The sequence below is a fragment of the Lycorma delicatula genome, chromosome 9 (genome assembly GCF_047948215.1).
Source record: "Lycorma delicatula isolate Av1 chromosome 9, ASM4794821v1, whole genome shotgun sequence".
Classification (NCBI taxonomy): Eukaryota; Metazoa; Arthropoda; class Insecta; order Hemiptera; family Fulgoridae; genus Lycorma; species Lycorma delicatula.
The window spans coordinates 62,395,687-62,422,523 of record NC_134463.1 but is presented as its reverse complement, the minus strand read 5'-3'; the positions used below and the strand labels follow the sequence as shown (position 1 = coordinate 62,422,523).

Sequence of the window (26,837 nt, the reverse complement as noted above, 5' to 3'; positions counted from 1 at the left end):
TAATGATGTTTTTTGTCTTCGAAACCCTATTTTTTTTCACCTCTGGGCCAATGGTTGGTGATATAAAAAGACTTTACTTAGATAAGTTTTAGGTCCTTACCCAAAGAATAGTAGGAACTTTAAACGAATTCGATATTTTACTTAATAAGAAAGTTATAGCGATATTTTTTTTTTCGAAAACGTCCTCCCCCCCATATCCACTTCCATGATGGGTTTTGCCCATTAACGAACTCGACCGAGATTTTGGGTCGTTATATTATATGTATCAATTTAGTGATTAAGTGATTGGCGCAAAATTACGGCAGTTATCGTGTCCACAAGAAAGTGAAATATATATATAAATGTATAAAAATGTATATATATATTTGAACGGACAGTGGTTGTGGGGTCTGGGGTATGTGAAACGCGAAGATAAATCGATATTTTCCGGAAGTCGAATCATGTTACCAATTGTAATAGGTAGTTTTCTTATGAATCCTACTTAAAAGTTATCGAATCGTTTTTATTTGTAATATAAATGTTCAAAGTTTGTTACACAACTAAATATTGTTCGAAGTTTCGTGACAAACAGAATATCTAGATAGTATTGGTATGTTATTTTATTCAAGTGGAGTCCTTATCGTCCGGTGGTTGGAAGTTTTGACAGATACATAAAGGTGTTACGTGATTGATTTGATACTTTTTTATGCTATCGGTTAAATAATAGTACTATGAAAAAGAATTCAAGTTAACTATTATAAAAAATTTTGATGACCAATATTTGTTATTTATTGTTTTTGTTAACTTCCATAATGCGATAAGTATTTGTGATGAACAAAGAGAAATGTGTTTTATGATCTATATTTTGTTGCGTAAAGAGTCAGACGAAATTGAATGAAGCGAAGTATATTTTTCCATTCTATAATTCAAAAGATGCTAGGTAAGATTCATAGAATATATCCGAGAATTGGCACACAGTAAAGACGTATTGCATTATTAGTCTTTGTGGTTATGTTGAGTGCCGTATTAGAGTGAACTGAAAACATGTTTTGTTTTTTCATTTGGTTTAATAAAAGGAACCATTTTTGCTTGTAGGAATTAAAATGATTTAAATTTTCGCAAAAAAAAATCCCTTTCGGCATGCCGGAAGGCGGACGTTGATTTCACCGGTGCTAAGTAGGGGATAAAAAAAATTTCCACTTTAAAGTTAAGAAAAACTTCAAATTTACTCAATACGACAATGGTTACATGTGAAAAAAGTTTCACAAGTTTTTAGCATTTGACAAAAGCCCCATCTTACAAGTCCAGCCACATTTCTGTCATCCCTTGCCGTAAGGATAAAAGGAAGTAAAGGAAGAATTATGATCACGAAAAATGTCGGTTTTCAGATTTCAACGGAAATAACCATTTTGTCCATCCCTGAATCCATTTTGACTAGTTTCGGCATGACGTCTGTACGTATGTATCTTGCTTGTATAATTAAAAAACAATTAGCAGTAAGATGTTAAAATTTTGAATTTAGGACTGTTGTAACATCTAGTTCTGCACCTCTCCTTTTGATTGCAATCGACTTGACCAAAAGTGTTCATAAAGGCCCAAAACCCAAAAAGATTTGGCATGACATGAACAGGCATGTCATTTTTCTCTTGCTACAAAATTCCATTTCCATATCCCATTCACGAACTTAAAGCTTATTTGGTGATATCATCTAACCCTCCCAAAAAGAAAAAAATCTATTTCATATCACACGTTTGTAAATTTCAGAAGATGAAGTTATGGGATAAGTTTATAAATATGAATAGCAAATTTTCTTTCGTGCAAAAAAATAACATTTTAGTTTTATAATGAAACGTGAAAAATGTTCAGACATTTTTACTTTGATTGCGAAATCACCGATTTCTATGAAATCAGTTTCAATCAAAGCTACATTTTGAGCAGAGTCGTGCGGGGATACACAGCAGCCGCACCACAAGTCTTTTTTGATACAGTTTTATTTTTTCGATGCAAATATAATTTTTTCTTTCACATCCATTGAAAGCTTGCCGGATTTATTTTTTTTAATCATTGTCAGATTCATACTGTTGTAGATTCGAACGATACCTTATTTCCCATGAAATATCCATTATAACGTAAAATACGTATTCACTATAAAACCGGCGTCAGATATTTTAAAAATCACCCGAAACTTTCCAAGTTGGATGATTTTTAATTAATAAAAGCCGATATTATCATTAACATGTCAGACGCTATAATTAAATTAAAAATTATGGACAGAAGTTACAATTTTTTTTTGTTTTATTCAGAGTAATTGCAAATTCATTTTTTTTGTCACTTTTTTTACGCATACAGTACTTGTGCCAGTGCCAGTATTTGTATACAGTGATTTGTGCCAAATGAACCGGCTGTTGTATTAACAGCCTTAAACCTTATAGCCACGGTCAAGATTATTCTCGCTTTCTACTTATTTTTGGTCGTTTCATTTTCAGGTCAATTACCGTACCTTCTTTTTAATCCCTTCGTCATCTTGCAGGCCTACATAAAATTAGGAATGAAAATATTTTCGATTCTGTCTTTAATATTTAGCTCAAGGGAAATTTATCTGTGAAAATATTCTAGGTATGGAATTGGATAATTGTAAATGTACAGTTTATATGCAGCAAATAAAATATTATCATAACCAATTAGATACATAAGAATTTACCTTCAAAATTCACTTTCGTACGTAATTGATTATTTCTTAATTATTATACCTTTCTTTCTTTTTCCTGTTTAGCCTCCCGGTAACTACCGTTTAGATAATTCTTCAGAGGATGAATGAGGATGATATGTATGAGTGTAAATGAAGTGTCGTCTTGTACATTCTCAGTTCGACCATTCCTGAGATGTGTGGTTAATTGAATGTAACCCAACCACCAAAGAACACCGGTATCCATGATCTAGTATTCAAATCCGTGTAAAAATAACTGACTCTACTAGGACTTGAACGCTGTAACTCTCGACTTCCAAATCAGCTGATTTGGGAAGACGCGTTATCCACTAGACCAACCCGGTAGGTTTTTTAATTATTATACCTAAATTTAAGTAGCTTTTTTTATGTGCTTTGTCTGATCGTTGAGTGGATTTTGTATTCCCTGAATATTAGATCTCGAAGTTCAGGAATTTACGAGCCCAGCTTTTTTAATATTCTTTTTTTGATTCAGGTATAGTTAATAAATTTACGTAGAATTAAATTTCGTAACTTTATGAATGTAATAATTTTTTATTTAACCTGACAATTTATTTTATTGTAAAAAAATTTATGCTACATTTTTACTGCTTGAAGGCTGTAGGATAAGGATTAATCCGAAACATTGTACACACGTCACGTTTCACCTGTGTAGAAATATAGTACCATTATTATTCTTAAATAATTCAGTTATTCCACACGATCTACTGTTCGCTACTGTAAACTTCTTCTAAACCAACCTGGAAATAATATATTAAAACAAAACTCACGCACGAAGCAGCTTTACATGTTTTACAAATCACATCCGTTCATTTAAAATAAAAGTTACTGTTAAATTTTCTCAGAAACCAGTTTTTATGGTGTTCAGATTTTTGGTGGAGCTAAAAAAATTAGAATCCGTCCAAATTTTCGTTCCAAATTTTAAGAATGATGAATGTTATTAATATAATATATTCTCGTATTTATAGAAATTATTTTCTAATAATCCCATTTAACAAAAAAAGATTATGCATGTGATTATGTACGAAGTGGGCGGGAAGTCTCTTTACGCTAGTTAGGGAAATTATTAGGTTAGGTGCATCTTACTTTCTATGGATCTAAAACGTCTGTGCGGGTTCTACCGTGTTCAAAGCACAGCTGTATGCGTCTACATGTACGGTCGTTCATCCGCAATAGCATATCAGGGGTGATCATTTCAATTGCTGAACGATGGCAGATACGAGTGCATTCATTGTCGAAGAGCGTTTGTTACTTTGTGTGTAGGTCCACGAACGTCCATACACTGGTAAAACATTGGAGAACATTATGAATGACTTTTTTGTGCGTTTTGGGAAACCGTCACCATCACGGCAAACGATACTGACATGGGAAAATAAGGCTTTTGCAACGGGAAGTAGTGGCGGCTCGTAGCTAAAATTAGTGGAGATGCTGCTCCAAAAAGTTTTTTTTCTGAGCCTTTTCAAGGTCGTGGTTAAAGTTTTCTGTAAAATAAATGAATCAAATACAATAGCTGGAAGCAGGATAATAATCTAATTCTACACTTATCAGATTCAAGAATATGGTACATCGGTTTAATTAAATAAATAATAAAATGTCAATACACATAATATGTTTTAGTATTATTAGATAATAACGTAATAAAATATCCGCTCTAAAACACTATAGTCTAATGGTGCTTAATTTAAATTTGTATGTATACAGAAACAAATACATAATTAGTTTTTAATAATTACCTCTTCTTTCGCCCTTCCAGCGTGTTTTTGGACAGATTTGGCAATCAAAGAGCCGTCTTCTGATCACTACTGAAAAAACAACTAAACCACTTTCATATTTCTTCCACCTACTGAACTAGAAAAGGGAACGAACAAAGAACGTTCCATACACACGCCGAATAAAAAAAATCTACCCCCCACCAGCACGCCAGAATCGGCACTGCGGGGACGACAGTGCTCTCTATCCCTCGCAGCCTCGCGTGCAGCTTCCCATGTGCGCATGCGCACAACAGCCAAACACCACGCCGCTGGAGCTGTGAAGCTCACAGTTCCATACAAATTTTTGTATCTTTTTCATAAACTGGAGAATGGCTGCTAATATTAACCTTAAGGATTATATATTGTACAAGTATAAAGAAAGAATTAAAGAAAAAAGGACTCATTATATTAAATGTTATCGATAATATCAAGTGGAAATAGGGGGTGCTGCAGTTTCACAGTGCCTACACGGGAGCCGCCACTGATGGTAAGTGTTCTTTATGTGTCACGCAGTGGAAGTCTGAGCACTCCAGCTGAGCGGTGCTGCTGCAGAGACGTCGATTCAACGATCACCGATGAAATCAGCTCGCAGACGTTCCGCAGATTTAGGCATTTCAAGATCGACAATGCAAACTATATGCGGAAGAACTTGAAAGTAAACGTTTTCATCCAGCCACAATTATGAGTTACGATTACCTTGATCGACGTATTTATACATGCCAGTTATTGCTTGAACGCTTTCCGAGAGCAAACGGCGATGAAGAACATAAAGTTCTCATACCAATGTGCAATTTATCTAAACTCTCGAAACCAAAATGTTTTTTTCTGGGCGAAAGACAATCCTCAGCTTTTTGAGGAAGTCGAACATCATCCGCCTCATGTTATGATTTGGGCTAGAATGAACATCTTTTTAGTCTTTATTTTTTCTATGGCGCATTTAATTAGCACAGTTGTCTGAGAAATGATCGACGAGCGGTTGCTTTCAGAATTAACGGCAAAAGGGATCGGTAACGTAATTATGTTTCAGCAAGGCTGTACACCAAAGCATTTTGCTTTCTACGTCCGCAGACAGCTGAATTAAATTTTTCCGAATCGCTGGATCGGACGTGGGTAACAAGAAATACCGGCTCCATTGCCTTGGCCAGCAAGAAGCCTTGACCTCACCACACTGGCAATGCACATGGTTTTTTAAAAGAAGAGATCGGAAAAGACTGATACGTAAAAAATGAACAGCTCCAACACGCTGTTCGGTTAGCATTTGAATGGTCATCCCTGATGTGCTATTGCGGATGAACAACCGGACATGGAGGCGCATACAGCTATGCTTTGAACATAGTGGAACTCACACAGACGTTTAAGATCAATAGAAGATAAGCCTGAACCTATCCTAATAATTTAATAACTAGCAAAAAAGGCATTTTCTCCCCCCACCGCGTAGTGTAACTTTGAAGTACATTACTAATATATAGATGCCCTTTTTTTTTCTTCAGGGTGCCGTAGCTAAAATTTTGTCAAAAAATGTTTTATCTTTTCATTTTTTTTATATCAGCTGCCCTCCTAAAGTCTAAGAAAGAAACCATAACCGTTCTTTTTACAACCTATAGTATAATTAATATTAATCCACCGGGTTGGTGTAATGGTAAACGCGTCTTCCGAAATCAGCCGGAAGTAGAGAGTTTCAGCGTTCAAGTCCTAGTAAAGGCAGTTACTTTTATACGGATTTGAATACTAGATCGTGAATACCGGTGTTCTTTGGTAGTTGGGTTTCAATTAACCACACATCTCAGGAATTGTCGAACTGAAACTGTAAAAGACTATACTTCAGCTACACTCATGCATGTCATCCTCTGAAGTAATATCTGAACAGTAATTCCCGGAGGCTAAACAGGAAAAGAAAGAAAAGTATAATTAATTTTACTTGATTTGACAAACGTATGGAAAAAATTATACCAAAAAAATTTTGAATTAAAATAATGAATTGGAAAAGTTTTTTTTTGTTGATATATTTCACAATTTACAAATTTTATTTTTAGAAAATATTGTTTTGTTTTTTAAATCACAGGTATAAACTTACGTTAATTTCTGCAAAAGATCTATTTTTAACGATTTGTTTTAATGCTGTTAATGCGTCTTAGTTTTCTATCTATATTACTGTGATAGGAAAAAACGTTAAACTGCATATACTAATATACTGCAACCAAATTAGTTTCACATTAGCTGTCACTTTAGATGACACAGTTAATTTAAAATATATCAATAAAGTGTGTGATAATTTAATTAAGTGCTTTTAATTGGATGTAAAATGTATATATTCTAATAGTATATAAATAAATTATAACCTTGTTTTTTATTAGAATATAATTCGATTTTATTAACGTTTGATAGTTCTATGAACTTTTGATAATTTACAATTAACAGTAATAGAATGGTCATAAATTTTTATTGTTATTTGAATGCAGTAGACTGTATGTAATGTGGCAATGAAGAGAAAAAACCCTTGAAAAAAATTTGTAATATAATTTAACCTAGAAAAAGTAATTTCAAACGAACCAAGTATTTTATGTTAAGATAGGTGACATTCTTTCTTTGTCAGTGACGCTTTCAAACCAAATTCTTTTTTTTGGTATGGTATAGTGAAATAATTTTAATTTATCGATCAAAAATTTAATGTTTGATGTGTATAATTTAATAATATACGCGCTAAAGTAATATAACTTGCGTGAATATTTTACAAATGATTTTTGTTTTACTAGGGCGGTTTGAGGTGCATTCCTCCCTCTATTTGTGAGTAATATGTGTTTTAGGGAATTACTTTATTAGCATCTTTCCAATATAAACTCTTGATAAATCGAAATCACAATAAAATTCTTTTTTTTTTAAATTTCATTCGCGAATACTTTGTATCATTTACACGATTTTGTCAATATGTTAAAAACGTCGCTCCATGAAAACTTTTGATCTAACATTTTAAAAAACCTATAACAACAGATTAAGATATTTTTAAAACATTAAATTTAATAAATGAAGTTTAAAAAAATATTTATTATTCGGTTTCGTTTATAATTTTGAGGAGGGGTTTTTATTTTTTAGTTGGGAGTGGAATACGTAAACGCTGATTGGCCTTGACTCTGATTCGCTGAAATCGTTTAACTGTTGAAAAATCTGATGTGAATACCAAATGATTTTCTTGTACGCCTATTAAATTACATAACACATTTTTTTTTAAATTAAAAGTACATAAAATTTTATTTCATTAATAACTTCTAATATTTTTTCATTTTTTTAAAAATATTTATTATTGAATTATTTATTGTAAAACTTTTTTACAATCGGAGGTTATTTAATCATATCTAATCATATTTAATCATAATCATATATACAATCAATATATTTAAACTACAAAAAAAAAAAAAAGGTAAAGAAAAAAAGGAGATGAAGTCTGATTCGAACCGATGTGCCTTCCCCTTACAAGATCCAAATGTTTCATTAATTAAAATTTAATTTGGCTATAACTCTGGAACTGATGAAAATACGTACCACTTATGATATATCGTTGAAGAAATCTCAATGACAGCTTATTACTGCAGTTAAAAAAAGTCCAAAATCCAAAGTTTCTGGATTTTGGGTTGTTTTATATACTTTTGGTTCAGTCGATTGCAGTCTAAAGAGGAGGTACACAACTAGATGATACAACAGTCCTAAATCTAAAATTTCAATATCCTACGGCTAATCTAATTTTTGAGTTACGCGAAATATATATGAACGTACAGATGTCACGCCGAAACTAGTCAAAATGGATTCAGGGATCGTCAAAATGGATTTAGGGATCGTCAAAATGGATATTTCCGATGAAATCACAATATTTCCTTCCTACAAGGAATTAGAAAAATATCAATAAAATTTCTTTAATATATCCCGTCGGTTGATTTTGTATTTCATCGGTATCTATGATTTGTAAATTATTACCACATATAAATAATATTTTTATATTAGTTTAATCAAATAATAGATAACAAAAGAAATGTGCAATTCTTTATTCGGTTGCAAACATCTCTACTTGAATCATTTTGACTGAAATGATAAAATAAAAAAAAATTGTTTTTTTTTCGAGTTTGACAGGCTCAGGACTATTTGAAGCAAAGGTTCATCTCTTTTTCTTTTTTTTTCTATTCATCGCTTTTTTTGAGCGTTTTCTTCTCTGGCCATCAAGTAATTCTTCGTTCTTTCCCTTCGCTTTTGCCTTCTCTCTTTTGAACAGGCTTTGTTGGTTTTAATTTTTCTTCTTCTCTTGGACCCCCTTTAAATCCATACACCATTTTTCTGAACGTTGTTCTATTTGTACTATTTTTTCAGATATTTTTCATTTCTTTTAGGTCTTTTTCTGCTATAGTGGTCCATTAGTTTTCATTCTTTTTGTTGTAAATGTAGATGAAGATTGTTCTGTAGCCTATCATCATTTGTTCTCATAAAATGGCTGAAGTATTTGTCCTTTTTTCTGATAGAATCCGACATTTTTTCAGTTTTATTGTATTTGTTAAGATCTTTATTATTTCTCAATTAGTATTCGTTATCACCTGTTTTTATTGGTTGTAGGAGTTATTCTTAAATTTCAATTTTTTCATATTACATTTATTTCACCTGATTTCAAACTGAAGATGCATTCTGATAGGTATAAATTCTGGTTTGATTATCATCATATTGTGTCCGATTCTGGCTTTTATTAAGAAGTTCATTTTATTGTAAATATTTTTTGTGAGTTGGTAGGTCAAATCCATTTTTCTCGTTCTTATTTGATTGGCGCCTTACTTTTAACCGTTGATTTGGATTATTTGTCTCAGATATTAACTTTGTTGACTTTTCCGTATTTTGTATTTGGGGAATCTCTGATGATTATAATCATTTTTTATAATTAATTTTTTTTTATTTGTCAAATTATTTTTTATATATGTCATTTTTTTAAAATGAAAATCTCATTCTGATTGGCTGGAATTGTTGATATCGTATTTGCCATTAAATTTTCTTAAAATATAATAATTAATTGATTTTGTTTCATTGGTCTTATTGTTATACGATTTACTCGATGACCAACAGAATTTTAATTAACATGTACACACAAAATAAGAGAAAAAAATTAAAAAACATGACTGCCAAAAAAAATTATTGCTGAGAAACATTGCTATAAAGAGCGTGCAGGTGACAATTTTTATGAGTATGTAGTTGTATTGTACATAACAGCGGTTTCCAACTTTATGCTACTACGCCTCCCTAAAACATTTTTTTCCGTGCCTTCCTAAAAATATATATATTTTTTTTTTACGCGCCTCCCTATCTTTTAATAGATATACTAATATAGTCACGTTTTAAATAATAATAACTTACAATATTAACTCGACAAGGCGTAGCCTTTATTGAATGATAACTTTATTACAAAAAAAAATTACTGAAAATTACAATTAACAGAATAATAACAAGGTTTTTGTATAACAATACGAACATGCATATTTATTTGTACATTAAATTACTAATTAAACTACATATAACGCATCAAAATTTAATGAGAGGGTTGTTGTTTATTGGCACAAAGTATCAAATCTTGGGGGCAATGTAGAGAGTGTCACTCGTAACTCTTTTCGACTATTAACCTGGTTCGATATTTGGTTTCATTGCAGCCAGTGGTGAAAACCCCGTTTCGCGTGAATAAGACGTTGCAAATGGTAGTAGCACTTGCATTGCTTTGCAATACAAAGATTCATACTCTCCACTAAGATTCATCCAAAATTGAATTACAATTTTATTTTGAAATTTGTTTCATCGCGTGATAATTCTATCAGTTTTTTTATGGTTGTCATCTCAAATTCATCTTCTTCAATGTCCATAAATGGATTCTGTATCCACAAAATCTTTGATAAATCAAGGTATTTGAAATAATTTTAAAAATGCAGCACTAAACCATCCAAGTGTTCAATAAAAAGACTTTTGCATGCTTCAGTATTGGCTGTGGTCCAGAAATCTTTTGAAAGTGAAAACATATTCAACTCATTCTTTCGTAAATTTGATTTCCACAACTTCAACTTTTTAATGAAAGCTTTTACTTTGTCTTTTTGAACAAGGGGTTGCATTTGTAATCCCTGCATTGATTGATTTATTTATTTAAATCGCTCAATTTTTCCAAAAATTTCAACCAAATAGGCAAGTTTAACAATAAAATTATCGTTCGTCCATAAACGTGTCTCTTCTTGATGGTTTTCTTCGAGAAAGGTTGCTGTTTCTTCTTTTAGCTCAAACACCCTTTGAATCACTTTTGCACGAGATGGCCAGCGATTTTCACAATAATCCAGAAGTGAGGTATAATTAGCTTCCATATCAACATACAGCTTTGCAAACAGCCTAGCTCTCAAAAGACTGTTCTTAATGTAGTTTATAATTTTTATAACTTTCGTAATGTTGTTCAGTTCCTCTTTCATATTTTTTGACAATAAAGCCGCTCTGTAAAGGATACAGTGCGTTCAGATAGCATATGATGCTTTCTTTTTGACCAATGTTTGAAGACCTGATTTGTTCGCGGACATTGAGCGAGTTCCGTCGGTACAAGTCCAATACAATTACTCCACGATATGTTGTTTTCTTCAAAACAACTGTTTATTGTATTAAACATCTCGATGTATGTGATTTTTTCAGAAATGTGTTTGCAAAATAATATACTTTCTAATATATTATTTTCCGCAACATATCGAACGTGTGAAATTAAATGGGCATCTTTAGCTATATCAGTTGCCTGATCTACTTGAATGGAGAATTTCGAAGTACGCAGCCGAGAAACTAATTGATCGCAAATATCTTCAGATGTATCATTGATTCTTCTTCCGACTGTATTATCAGAAAGCGGAATTTGTCACAACTGTTTTGCATACGATTCGCCGAACATTACTTTCGAAGCATGTCAATAACTGCTGGTAAAATTAAGGTTTCTCCTATTATACAGTTTCTTACATTTCGCTAATCGGTAAGAGACATGGTACGAAGCCTAAAATGCGTTTGGTGTAACTGAAAGTATTATTTTAAACCTTTGCTTCTGAATATTTATCTCGTCCAATTTTCTTTCAAAAAATTCTGTGGGCTTTCCAACGTATGCATAATTTAGAGTTTCATGGTGACGTTTTAATTTGACCGGTCTCATACTATCTGAAGCCAATACTTTATAACACAGCAAACACAATTAGTGTTTTCAATCCATCTATAATAACACTTGTGAATCCTAACGATAATACGATGAACTGTATTGTCTTTTGTTGGGAGCTTTACGTTCTTTTTTGCTTTTATTCCCATTTGTATCGGCATCAGTATCTTCATTATTGTCGACTTTTATCTTGTATCCACTCGAAAGTTTATCCATTCGTCTAAAAAGTATTTCATAAATATAATTTAAAATAAGTAATAATTAAATATAATTATAAAAATATACGATTATTTTTAGAAAGAAATCACGATAAAAACTATTTCACACTCCGCCAATACGCTTCAGTTGACACTTTAGCTACGAGGGACGTTTAAATTTGAGGTTGTTGTTTCATACAACTAGCGGTCGTTCTGTGCACCACAGAAACAGAGCGTTTGCAAAGGCGCCATTTTTAAAATCTTCCGCGCCGGATAATTTTTTTTAGTAAGAATTAAATGAATATATAAAAATGTAAGAAAATAAAAATAAACATTGCTTCACTGAATCTGTACTGTTGTGAATTCGTACTTTACGGATGAAGTTTATAGATATTATGAAAGGACATTAATGTTTTATTAAAACGTTTTGGCGCCTCCCAGGTTGGAAACCGCGGGTATATAGTATAATTTTTTCAATTTTTTTAAAATTTATTTAAATATATATATATATATATATATATATATAGCCTATGACACTTCCGGTAACGTAAGGATTCCAACGCGGGGTATGTAAGTTGGTTTGCTACGGTGGAAACATACGTACATACATCCTAAATACATTACACTCTTGTTTGGGCAATTGTGTAAAAAGACTGTTAGAAATTGGATAATTATTTTTTTTATATATATATTTTTCTACTTACTCGTAGTTTTAATTTAATTTGTGTTTTTTGGTTTGCAACATCAAAAAATGTTTGATAATGTGATGTTTTCTGCACGAAAATTCTTGATAAAGACGTCGTAAAAAGGAATGAAAAAGAAAAGTTAATTTTTTTTCTTTTTTAAATCATTTATTGTACTACAGAGTTATCCCGTGAGTCAATGTCAGTTTATTTTTAAATTCTATTTTGATTTAAAAATGTTTAACTTGTTATATTTAATTATTTTCTGGATAAATATTATACTGTTAAAATTTTAAATATTTAAAATATTTACATTGTATTTTTTAAAAATCTTTATTACTTTTAACCTTTATAAATAATTTAAATTACTTAATATGGTTAATTTTTATGAAATTGTTTTACGAAGTGTATAGATAAAAAAACACAGATTTGATTCTTTGAGGAATCCAATTAACATACAATTTAGTAATGTCTTCTTTGAATATTTGCTTTTTATATTACTGATTTTAATTAATATAAATTGAAATCAACTAATTAACGTTAGGAATTACTTTTCGTTCGATTGATACATTTTGTTAACTTTTTATTAGTATTGTAATGAATTTTTAAAGAATTAAATTAGAAATTATCACTTAAAAAATTATAATTTTTATTAATGTTGTTTTATTTTTTTATGTTCTAATTTATTCTTTTTAACTTTATCTGCATTAAAATTATTATAAATTTTATTTATTTATTTTCAGTAATACTTAAAATATTAATCCGTTACAAATTGAAGTACTCTTTTTAAATTTTTTTGTGAAGTATAATAATATTTTGTTTCTTTATTTTTTGAATTAAAATATAATTGATTGTGCAAGAAAAATAGTAGTTTCTCTTTTGTCCTCGAAGATTTAATTGTTTTATCTTAATTGTATTGCTTTATCTTTATCGTCGTAGAATATAACTGTTAAAATATTAGATAGTGTGATATACAATTCAAATAATAATTTCAGTAGATATATAAAATATGTAATTATATATTTAGTAAAAGTAATAATAAAATAAACTTGTTTTATTGCAACAATAATAAAATTTAAAGGTATTAAAATTATAATAGTTTTATAAAATCACATTATTATGCGTTTTAACACATTAAAAATTAAATGCGAGTAATATTATTCGCCGAATTATCGAATTATTCTACGTTTATTTCAGGTAACAATCAATCTTTATATGTGTTTTTTTTGCGGAGGAAATCTTGCTTGCATAAAATCTGTCACGGTCACATCAACTGAAGAAGGTTTTTGGCTTCATCAATTAGTCTTCTGATATTCTCCTACCCGGTTATGATTAACATCTGGTCCTATACTGCGAAGGTCCTTTCTTCGCTCGGTCGCTACTTCTAATTTACGGTTATTCCAACGATTTGAATCCTTCTGGCTCACCCTTATATTTCTTCTTAACTCCTTTCCTTCTTCGTCGAGTAGAATTTATGCCGACCAATTCTATATTCAAATCTGATTTGGCAGCTATTTCAATTATTTCTTACACCAGCCCAAAATTTTTCTTCATTATCTTATTCTCAAAAGAAATTGAACTTTTTTTGTTATAATTTTTTATGCGTCCCGAATTTCTTTACGTAGGTTGAATTAATGAAAAAATTGTACATTAAAATTCACGTAAGGGTGAAAATGTTTCAAATGTTATCGTTTTGAATTTGTGTTCCTCCCTGATATATTTTTTGTTAAAATGTATTTTCAGTAATTAATTATCTTTTAAGGGAAGTGGGTGCAGAGCGAACGTAAGGAATGCAAAATATATATTTCTTTCAAAATTGTGTTTCATTTTCGGTCGTTATTATGTTATGACAGAGGGAAAGTGTAGATAAAATGTAAATAAAAGACTGGTCTCCGGATATTTTTATTTTTTACTTTTTAGGTCACTATCTTAGTTTATAACATTTTGTTTTGTCACAAAACTGGTATTTATTCTGCTTTATATCTCCGAAAGGTTTAACCTCTTTGATAAAGTTTGTTGTAACAGTTATTGAAATTATCGTTTTCCTTTTTTCTTGTACCGCTTCAGTTATTTAATTAAGCGCGTAATTTATTTTATTATCGATGAAATGAATCTTCCGTGAAGAATTTTTGTAAAATTAGTCATACTTTGTTAATTAATTTTAAGTGAAATCTAATTCATTTATTTACATAACACGCATTATTTTTATCATTTATGTTTTTAAGATGTTAATAAATTTTATTGTATTATTATTATTTCGTTATCTGTTTGTTGTATCTGTCATTTCGTTCAGTAATATGATTTCCTTTCATATAGAATTAGATATTTTAATTGTACAATAAATGTAATTTTATATTATATCTTTTCATTAAGCATTCTTCGTTAAAAAAAAAACAAAAAAACAGAATTTTTAGTTAAAATTTTCTTTTTGCTTCCTTGATCGAAGTAAAGGAAGTATTGTGATCACAAAAAATTTCGGTTTCCAGATTTCAATGGAAATACTCATTTTGACGATCCCTAAATCCATTAGTTTCGGCGTGACGTCTGTATGTACGTATAACTCAAAAACGACTAGCCGCGGTATGTTGAAATTTTGGATTTAGGATTGTTGTAACATCTAGTTGTGCACCTCCCTTTTTGATTGCAATCGCTTGACCAAAAAAGCCCTAAATTCAAAACATTTGGATTTTGGACTTCTTCTTAACTGCAGACAAGCTCTCATTGAGAGCTTTTCAACGACATATCATTAGTGGTACTTATTTTTATTGGTTCCAGAATTATAGCCAAATGAAATTTTAATTAATGAATTATTTGGATCTTATCAGGGGAAGCACATCGGTTCGAACCAAACCTCATCTCCCTTTTTTTACCTTTTTTTAATTTAAATATATTGATTTATTAATAATTATTAATAAAAAATTTTTACAAGTAATAATTCAATAATAACAAAAAAATATTTTGAAAAAATATCAGATGTTATTAATAAAATAAAATTTTATGTGTTTTTCATCTTAAAAAACTTTGTATGTGTAATTTAATAGGCTTACAAGTAAATTATGTGGTGTCCACATCAGATTTGGTGAAACAACTGATAATTCGTTTTTATTTTCATTTTGTTGATGGTTACATCATAATAATTTAAAAAACATAGTATTATATAGATATGAGACATACATTTATTTAAAGAATAATAAAGGGACTTTTACTCTTTCCTAATAATTCAGGTAAGATTGTTGAATTAATAATTGTATAAATATTTGATGTTAATTACTAATATTTTAGCAATTGTGTAACTGTCTACTTTATTAAAGAATTGGAGGATCTTATTTCACTTTCAAATGAAATAAGTTTAAATGAAGTGCAGCAAAAAATGTGTATATGCAATTTAATAGGTGTACAAGGAAGTCATGTGATGTCCACATCAGATTTTTTTAACGATCCTTTTGTAATCTAATAAGTAATTATTAGCATAATTTTCTTTTCCTTCTTGTATTTAATTAAACGAGCCATTTGAATAAAATTAGTAGAAAGTAAAAAAAAAATTATGAATTTTTTATGAATCAGTTTTTTTGTAAAAAAGAATTCATACAATTTTAGCGGATCAACCAAAAAATTTCATAACTTTCCTGTTGGAAAAAGTTTGCAATTTGTTGTAAAACATTTTTATTTTAGTATAAACAAAAATGGATTTGATATAATTTTTGAAATCATTAGGTTTTTAAAATTATAAAATATTAAAATTTGGTTTATATGGTTGTTGTGTTTATGAGGATTTGGATACTAGATTATGGATACCGGAGTTATTTGGTGGTTTTTCATATTTTTTTTAACAGTTAGGTATTGCTTCAGAGGGTGAGAAGAATGGCAGTTTGTGTAGCGTGTGAAAATGCCACGTCTGACCGAGATGTTTTCAATTAACCACACATCTCGGCAATGGTAGGCCTTTCTTTCTTTTTCCTGTTTAGCCTCCGGTAATTACCGTTCAGATAATACTTCAGAGGATGATATGTGTGAGTGTAAATGAAGTGTAGTCTTGTACAGCCTCAGTTCGACCATTCCTGAGATGTGTGGTTAATTGGAACCCAATCACCAAAGAATACCGGCATCTACGATCTAGTATTCAAATCCGTGTAAAAACAACTGACTTTACCAGGACTTGAACGCTGGAACTCTCGACTTCCAAATCAGCTGATTTGGGGAGACGCGTTCACCACTAGACCCATCCGGTGGGTTGGCAATGGTAGACCTGGGTCTGTTCAAGATTACACATATTTACTGTACATTTATTTTTACACGTCAGACTGCGAATGGATCTCTGTTTTTACACGTCAGACTGCCTTGGCATCTCTGCATCATGTTACTGTGTTACTCTATAACTTGGTTTTACATTTTCTAAGAGGTTGTCTGTATTATCAACCAATTTTATTGAGAGGAATATTAGAAAACATTGCTGTTTATCACGAGAACTGCGGAAGAAAGTATAAAATTGGTGAAATTTGCATCACGCAACTTGTAATGGTTAATTTGTGTAAAAATCATGCCACACATTTCTCTTCTGTTATCTTTTTCCTTTAAGATCTCTTCTGAACTTTTTTAATCCAAGTAGTTTTCAACATCCTCTTTGAACTGCCTTAATTCACTGTAATTAACTATATTTCTTTCGTTTTCTGTTTCTCCTATTTCACTAATATAAAGCGAATATTTTCACTAACTATCCGCAAATATTTCAAGATTTTCTTTGGTTTAAAGGCTTGTAGAAGGTTTCTTCCTGCAGCATAGAAATGTTTCAGAACAGAATTAATACTTGCAGTTTAAATAATAATTTTTATGAATGAAATAACTTAGTCGTTTCAAGTATTATTCAGTTATAATTTTTTGTTAGTATTTTGATTATTGTTAATTTTTTGTGTATTTATTAAACACATAGGAAATATTTTATATCATACTTGTAACAAGAAATTAAGTTGCACTAGTAATTTCGATTAAAATAGTACGGTACATGTGTACTAGGGTCATAACTCTACGTAGTTATACGCTCGAACTTATTCACTTAAAATACATTTTACAGGATTCACTTAAGGATTTGCTATCGTTTAAAAGGTTTCATTTTTATCTAATTGTCAGGAGTTAACTTTTCTTAAGTATTTACAATGGCAACAGTTAATATTATTCCCATTTCAGAATATTAATTGATATTTTTTTTTTATTTTTATCATTATTCAGTTTTACTTTGTTTGGATTTCCTCTGATGTAACGAATAACTTTTAAAAATTTTTTCTAACTTGTTGAAAGAAAGTTTATACGTCTTATAGATTTTTAAAACTTTCAATATATTGCTTTTTAAACTTTTTACAGTCTGGTACTCGGGAAGCCTCGTTTTATCTAATGGATGAGGGGGGAAAAATTTATGCCCTCGGAAAGCATAAACTAAAAATAACTAAATAAAAAACTTTGTTTGGATGTGATGACATATAAGTCAGAAATTTTGGACGCTCTTGAAGGTGGAAAAAACATTAATACGTTTTTTGGATATGATGTTGGTTTTTTGTGGTAGTCCTATGAATGCTCCGGACTATTGGGTAATAAATTACTAAGTCTGAGAAGAACGGGATAAACTGTATTTTTATAAAAATATCAAAAATGGAGTAACTGGATCGGTCATTTATTGGACCATCATCTCGGGTTCATGTGATTGGTTGAAGCAGTGATAGAGGGGAAAGTAGGAAAATTATGACCAAGAACAGTGTTACTTGACGATTCAAAGGGACGTCCATGTTGTGAAATCAAACAGTTCGTTTATGGAAGGGTTCCCTTATAGGGTGATCATATTACAAACTACCCTCGGGTTAAAGAGAGAAAGCAGGCGTGATTCTAAGGTGATATGATTATTGTAACTGTCTTCATATTTTCAATGACTCATTTACGTAATTTAAAAATAAATGCGTGGTTCTGTTTTACACACACGTAGACACTCACCATTGATCCTATTACAAAAATGATTTTTGGTATTTTTTTATTTAATTGATTCATGGTCGTTAAATTTATTATTTAAGTCGTTTACAATAATTTTCGATAAATTTTTATTTTAAAATCAACTTCAACGCAGATATTCTCAGATTTTGCTCTATTTTTGGTTTTTGTTTTTATTGTTTTCCAATATTTATTTTTTTAATTTTTATAGTTTCAAAATTAATGATGGAGATATCCGATAAAAGGGACAAAATTATATTTATTTCAAATAAAAATTATTTGAAATAAACTTAATGAAACTTAATTAACGAATGGAATGCATTTTTTTCATAGCCTTGTTAATTTATATGCAGGTGATTCCAAATTGTACGGTAATGTCTCAGGAGATGATTTACAACCAAAAATAAAAAAAAGTTGATCATATAAACATAGGTCAGAAAACGGTTCGTTAGCGTGTTTCGGCTCGCGAAACATTTAGTCCTGCTTTCTGCTCCCTCTGTAAAATTAAACCGTTCTAAAATTCTTGGAATATAAATCGACGGGTAAAGTTGGTGCTGTCTTATGGTTTTCGATCTACGAAATGAATAAACGTGTTTGCAGACCTCTATCTCACTTTGATTTTAAGGAAACCAGAGAAAAACGCGGAAAATATTCTGTTTTTAGGTTTGGTATAAAATAACTTTGCTAATTTACCAATAAAAAATTAAAAATTTCTAGTTAACTTTGAGAAAATTGATGTAAATAACGTTTATTAAATTAAACACAGATTTGAGTAGTTTAATTTTAGTTAGAAATAAATCACACAAACTGGATCGGATACGATTTTAAACAGAACAATTTATATAAAAATGCTAAAAATTATAAAAATAAAATTGAAAGACATCCTTTTAAAACATTCGTTCTGAAATTGGGCACTGGAGGCCTTCAGGTAGAGCGGTAGAAGGCCCACAGAAAATTAGGGGTGTTCAGGCGGTCTAAGAAGGCGATGGCTGAAAAAAATTGTTTTCCTGATATTTCAAACTAAAATTAAATACCTACTACACTAGTACAAAAAATTAAAGGGACACCTATATTTTATGATAAAAAATGATTGCATTCAAACTACTTTAACTTTGCAACAAAGAGGCTTAGAGACAAATAAAAAAAAAAAATTAAAGTTGACTGCTATACTTTTTGACAGTATACTTCAGATTTCAAAAATCATCAAATTAAAAAAAAATCAGTGAGAAGAAAAGTTTTTGAAAGTTTTTCTTCTTGTTTGACCGAGTGCATGGGAGAAACGAAATTTTTTTCAGTAAACTGCATTAAAATCCTTTAAAAGCTTAAGGTTTTAATTTCTTTCTTTGTATGTCTCTTTACGATTTTTCTGAACCGAAATATTCCACTTTAAAGAGAAAAAGCCACTTTTGTCTCTAATGCTTCATATCTCCCGATCTAAGCAACATATTGATACAAAGAAATATGGAAATTAAAGGGTATTTTAAATGCTGTTTTTAAGAGCGCATCTTAAAAACAGCAATCGCAATTATTATTTTTAACAGATTGTAAGTTTAAAAATTTTGGCGCTAGAGAATGTTTTATTCTTAATTTGGGAGGTGGGCGGAAATGTTTGAGAATCAATGTTTTAAAACGTATTAAAAATGTTTGTCTTTTCATTGGTTGAAAAAATCTTTCGCGAACCGAAATTCGCTGACGAACCGTTTTGTGACCATATTTATATGAACTTTTTTCTCATTTTTAGATGTAGAATAATATCCGGAGAGATTGCCTTGCAATTTTCACTGTATACATTTATTCATCTGCCAGTTTTTATTAATTTCTTTCCGTCTAAAAAATATAATTAATCCTCACATGCAGCCGTCATCTAAAAGTGTTTTTTTTTTTTTTTTTTTAGTTTAAATATTTTCCGGCAAAGATGTTTAAATTCTTAATATAAAATTATTTGTATTATTTCATATGATGAGAATAGTTATAAACATTTGTTTGAGTTATAAACATTTTACCGTAATTGCCAGATTAAATAAGCTTTTCTGAAAAGCTATTCTACATTTAAACAATTTACTTTTCACTGGAAATGATTATTTTATGGGCTGACGGTGGAAAGATATTTCTATCTACTACTTAATGTAGTAGATACTAATACTAACACATTTCAAGTAAAATAAATAAATAAATAAAGAAAATAATGAATGTATTAAATTTTATTTTAGTATTTTTTTAAATGTAATTATTTATTTTTACTTCCTTGTACGAAGTAAAGGAAGTATTGTGATCGCCAAAAATTTCGGTTTTCAGATTTCAACGGAAATATCCGTTTTCAGCATCACTGAATCCATTTTGACTAGTTTCGGCGAGACGACTGTACCTCACATAACTCAAAACTCAAAAACGATTAGCCGTAGGATGTTAACATTTTGGATTTAGGACTGTTGTAACATCTAGTTGGGCACCTTCCCTTTTGATTGCAATCGACTGGACCAAAAGTGTCCAAAAAAGCCCAAAATCCAAAAAAATTGTATTTTTGACTTTTTCTTAACTTCAGTAATAAGCCCTCATTGAGAGCTTTTCAACGATATATCATAAGTGGTACTTATTTTCATTGTTTCCAAAGTTATAGCAAAATAAAATTTTAATAATAATGAAATTTTGGATTTTACAAGGAAGACACATCGGTTCAAATCTGATTTCAATCTTTTTTTTTAACTTAAATATATTGATTTTTTATTAACCTCCGATTGTAAAAAAAAATTACAAAATTACAATAAATAATAATTCAGTAATAACAATAAAAAAAAATATCAGAAGTTATTAATGAAATAAAATTTTATGTACTTTTATTTTTAAAAAAAATGTGTGTATGTAGTTTAATAGTCGCACCAGAAAGTCATGTGTCGACATTAGATTTTTTTTTAACGGGTTGGATTTAATTAAATGTAAATCTTTTTAGCTTATTAAAAAATATCCTGGAAATGTTATTGGAAATAAAATTATTAAAAAAACAATTCATTCTAAAAATTCTGTTCCGTTTTTCTATTTCTAACTTATTAAATTTTCTTTTATATGTTAATGAGGCATTATCAGAGTGGAAGTAATTTTAAAAGTGTATATCATAATGGTTGGAAGTATATTTTGAAATTAATAAAACGAAGTAACTTTCTTTTTTTTTTATTCAAGTAGCTTGAAATATTTTCGCTTAAGGTGATTTGAAATAAATTTTATTATACCTTAAGGTAAAGTTACTTAACATAAAGTTGAATTTTTGATAACTTTTCTACGGGTTTAACAGATCAATCTAGAACTTTTTTTGTATTCTTTCTTTTGATTAAAAAAAAGAAAGTTAAACTTTAAAAAATAATTTCAACTCCATCGCTGTAGGAGAGGTTGCTTTTTAACCTCCTTTCTACTTCCCGGAAAGATTAGCAACTCTTTTTATTCCAGTCTTTTTAGTTCAGTTTTTTTTTTATTTGCTCTGTTGATAAACTAATAAATTCAATATGTTACAAATAGAATATGGAATGTAATTTACTGTAATTACTCGTGCAACATGTGTCCTTGGCTGTGTATGCGCGCGCAACCTATATTTTTAAGTACAGGAAATAAGAAATAATTGCTAAATATTATTAAATTATTAATATTATTAATATAAAATCTGGAATACTTTTGTTTTATATTTACTGACAAATGTTTTATTTGAGTAAACTTCTTTTTTTTAGTTTTTTTTTAACCTGCCTTAGACCTCAAGAGCCTTGTAGTGGAACACATAAAGGAAAAAAGCAAACGGATTGAATCGATAACACACTCATCATCTTCTTGAAAGTCTGTTAAAAGTATTAATTAGAATAGTAAAAGAAATGAATGTAAAATAAATAATAAGACTGACTTAAAGAGAATAAAAAGTAAAAAACAAATTATTATTCCAATTTTTTCTTTGTTTTTCAAGACGGTACAAAAATAATTTGGAATAATATTATATACGTACTACCAATAAATTTAGCGAATTCATAAAGACAAAATTAACCAATTAAAGAAGTATTATTTTTTATGTTTGTGCTTTTTTAAATTTTGTTTCTTAGTATTATTTTTTATCAACTTTTCGAAAAAAGTACGGTATTACTTTCGGTCGCATGGTGGCATTGGTAGTTGAAATTCAATTTTCTTTACGTATTGAGGTATGAGGAGTACGAAAATACCATTCACAAAATAAAATATAATTTCTTAATTTATATATATATAAAGATCCTACCCTTCTAAACGGCATTTGTATGTGTGTCTGTCTGTGTGTGCGCCTCCCTTAGCTTAGCACCGGAACGAATCGATCACTAGCGGAAAATCCTGATTCGATAGTACATGTCTTGTAGTGGTTAGGTGTATACTTGTTATATTATCGATATATATGCGAAATATATATTATAATCTATTTTTATATTTATGCGATTGTTTTTCTTCATAAAATCGATTATTTATGTTAAGACTCAGGTTTCATTTCCTCTTTTTTTTAATTTGTAAAAATAAATTTTTTCACTTTTTTTTTACTCTATAAATTATCACTTTTTTCTTACTCTTATTAAATGAATTTGCCTAATGTTCTATTGTTAGTCAATCTTGTAATAATTATAAAATAAATTAATAAATTTTACTACCGTAATTCATTCATTCAATATCGTAGCAGATCTCAAAACACAATTATTTTCAATACAAATAAATCGATACTGAAAATATCGATTATCCATTTAGAATATAATTTTTTTGGTCTTGTAGTTACAATTAAACAATCATGTAGGCAAAACATGTCGGTCAAATCAAATGGTAAAGTCAAAATTAGAAGAATTTTGAATCCTATATATATTCTACTTAGCATTTTATTGATTTTGAAGCAAACTTCTCTTTTGTTATTGTGTCTAGGAAGGGTAGTTTAGTATTACCATAATTTGTTTGGTAAATTGAATATACTCGTAATATATAAATAATAAATAGATAAATTTATGAATTATTTTAAATTAATTAATTAATTCAATTTCATAACCTCAATTTGAGATTGTTGATTGTGTAGTGGTGTATTTTTTATACACGCTTATACAGTAAGTCATATTGGTGAGCGAGTTCAAACTTGCATACAGAAGTTCTTGTAGCATACAGAATTGGCGTTATCTTGAGCCGAAATTGAAAGACTTTTCAAAATCAGTTAAATTTATTGCATATTCTTTTAATATTCGGGGATGATCTTTACACTTTTCCTTAATTACTTGCGATAGTTTATTTTTTTATCAAATATATTATTTATGCGTGATTTATTTTATGAAAACGATTTTCACATTCATTTAGCTTTCAAATAGTCTTCTGTTGTAGGACGGGTCTTTTTACAACTCCTAAGTTATTTGTTTGCAATGTCGTGCGTACATTATTCTGTATTTGATTGTATCTAACCTACCGGGTTGGTTTAGTGGTGAACGCGTCTTCCCAAATCAGCTGATTTGGAAGTCGAGAGTTCTAGCGTTCAAGTTTTAGTAAATTCAGCTATTTTTACACGGATTTGAATACTAGATCATGGATACCGGTGTTCTTTGGTTGGTTGGGTTTCAATTAACCACTCATCTCAGGAATGGTCGAACTGAGACTGTACAAGACTACACTTATTTACACTCATACATATCATCCTCATTCATCCTCTGAAGTATTATCTGAACGGTAATTACCGGTGGCTAAACAGGAAAAAGAAAAGTATTTGATTGTATCTGGTCTCTTATTATTTGTGTATGTAAAGGTCTTTTACCGCCATCTTATCCTTACGGCATCCTGGGAACAATTATTGAGCAAAAAGACATAGTTGCCAAACAGAATGCTTGCGACGAAATTTCTTGGCGACAATCCTGAATTAATTGTCCCAGAAACATCTTCGTTTAGCATTTAACAAAGCACCTTCCATTTCCGTTTCTTAGCCTCCCAGATAGCTCCCTGTAGCTGGCGGCCTTAAACTGGACCTTCAACTTTCGCTTAGCTTCTTCCCCCGTCGGTTTATTCTTTGAAGGCACCTACTAACCCTTAGATAAGGCTACTTCTTGGCTCCAAATTGAAGCTTCTTGGCTTCTACATTGGGTTATTTTCTTGGCTCCACCAGTAGATTCTAGTCCACCTTCTCACTAACACTTAATCACAGGCTTCCCTTGTCGTTTCCGTCATATCTGTCTTAATTTTACCGAAGGCGCAGAAATCAGGGCTAAATCTTTCGCCAGCTGATACTCGCTAACGCAGCGTTTCCAAACCTGTCTTTATATGGCCTTTTTGTTTATTTTCACCGACAGAACATGCTGAAGGTTTGTTACATTTTTCGGTGAAACACTGTGCGCGCGCGCGCGTGTGTATGTGTGAAATTAGAAAATAAAATTATAAATTTAATTTGTTGTAATAATTAAATATTATATCACTTGTTAAAAAAAACCATTGTCATTCTTTCTATTGTGTTTTATAAATTTTGCATCCAGGAAACTGTGATCATATGCAACAATTCATGAAACCATTGTTAATAACCTGATATCTGTTTGTTATTTTTATTGTTTCGTAGTATTTATTTATTTGTTTACTCTCCCTTTGTTTTGTGTGATCTCATTTAAATAATTAGTTATGAGTTGAGAATTAATTTCTTTCCGATTAAGTTCGGATGTGTAACGAAAACAATTTTATGTTCGTAGCATAACATGAATACTCGTACATCATTGCGCGAACGTGCATTTATTGTTAAACTTTTATTCCCGCATATGTTATCAGATTCTTTATTAATGATTTCTAAGAAATTTTCTTAATTGTTTTGTAGATTATCTGAGGCTCTTTCTATGGTTACTTTTCTATCTATTACGCTGTGTAACAATTTGTATTTTAACAGATTTTTAAATATCAAAATCTAATATTATGAATTTGATATTCTTATAGACATTATTTTCTTAATATGATATACCTAAGTACAGGACGCAATAAGTTATATTCATCTAGAAAACTTAATGTACTGTAATTTTTGTTTTCATTATTAAAGAGAAGAGTAACAGAAGTTCTTCTCAATATTTCTAATATTAGAAATTAATATTATATTTAATATTGTATGTAAATTAAACGTGTTTTCTTTAAAACAATTATAATTTTGTGAATTTAATAATCGGGACAAAATTTAGAATTTTTTTTTTCTCGGGAATATCGTTAAAACGTAAGATGCGATATGGTTTTAAACAATTTTTTTTAAAATCGGTTTAAGTATTCTGTAAATTGGTTACGGACTTGTCATCCGGTCTGTTATTATTCGTTAATAGAGTTTTGGATTAAACATATACGATACTAGTTGAATTAACGGTGTTGCTTTCGAATACTAGTTTTTACATATTTCCCTGATAGAAACCGTCGGTGAAATTTCTATATAAGTAGTTTAAATTTTTATTTAAAATACCATTTTTTTCCTGTTAGTACTTTTGATAAATTACATTCCTTAACAGTTAAGTTCCAACAATTTGTAAGCTGTCCTCTGAAACACAATTTATAAATATAACTAAAGTAGATTATCTTGTATGTTTATACTCGTACTTGTATAAACCGATGTTCGATTAAAACTCTTGGATCGATTTAAAGAATTCTTTTACTAATGTTCTTACTAAAGTTTCAAAATGATTTAAAGCTAAATTTATATAGATAACTCCATTATTTAATGAGCATAAAGTTTGACCAAAGAGCGTATTATATTTTATAATATTATTTTTGGTGTATTATTTATTCAGTCGCTGATTCACCTTTTTTTAGAAACGGCTATTAGTTTATTGCATGTGAAATTTAGTAGAAAAAGACTAAATTGTTTTTTTTTTTTTGGTTTGTAATTCATAAAAATCGTTTTTATAATATTAAGGATTTACTAAAAAATCGTTGCCCCACAACTGGCCAACGACATAATTTATCATGGCGAATGTTAAATGTACGAGAATAATTCGTATAATATTATGAACTAAATGCAAATATGTTTGTATAATTATATGTTTTTGTATCAATTTATTAGATGTATTTTATTTTCATTTTAATACTGTTTTTTCAGAGAAAACTGAAACAAAAAAAGCTTTTGTTTCAGTTGGCTTTATTTAAATCTTTATCCATTATCTCTGTATTTATTGCTCACGAACCGCATAACCTGTTTTAATAAAACTTACTCGTCATGAACTTATTTTAATCAGATACCAATTTATGCCATTGAAATCCTATCAGTGTTTGCCAGGTTTTTTTTTAATATAAAATATCAAGTAGTGAGCTTCCTCTTTGTTAATAAAAATTCCATGGGCGGAAATAAAATTAAAAACGATTAAATTTCTTAGAAATTTTTCTGTTGGAGGA

At 29.8% G+C, this 26,837-nt stretch overlaps 1 protein-coding gene across 4 annotated transcripts in view; it reads left to right on the top strand.

The window, feature by feature from the left end:
• LOC142329956 (monocarboxylate transporter 9-like) overlaps positions 1–26,837 on the top strand; it is a 202,052-nt gene that overhangs the window by 44,826 nt on the left and 130,389 nt on the right. The window lies entirely within an intron of this gene.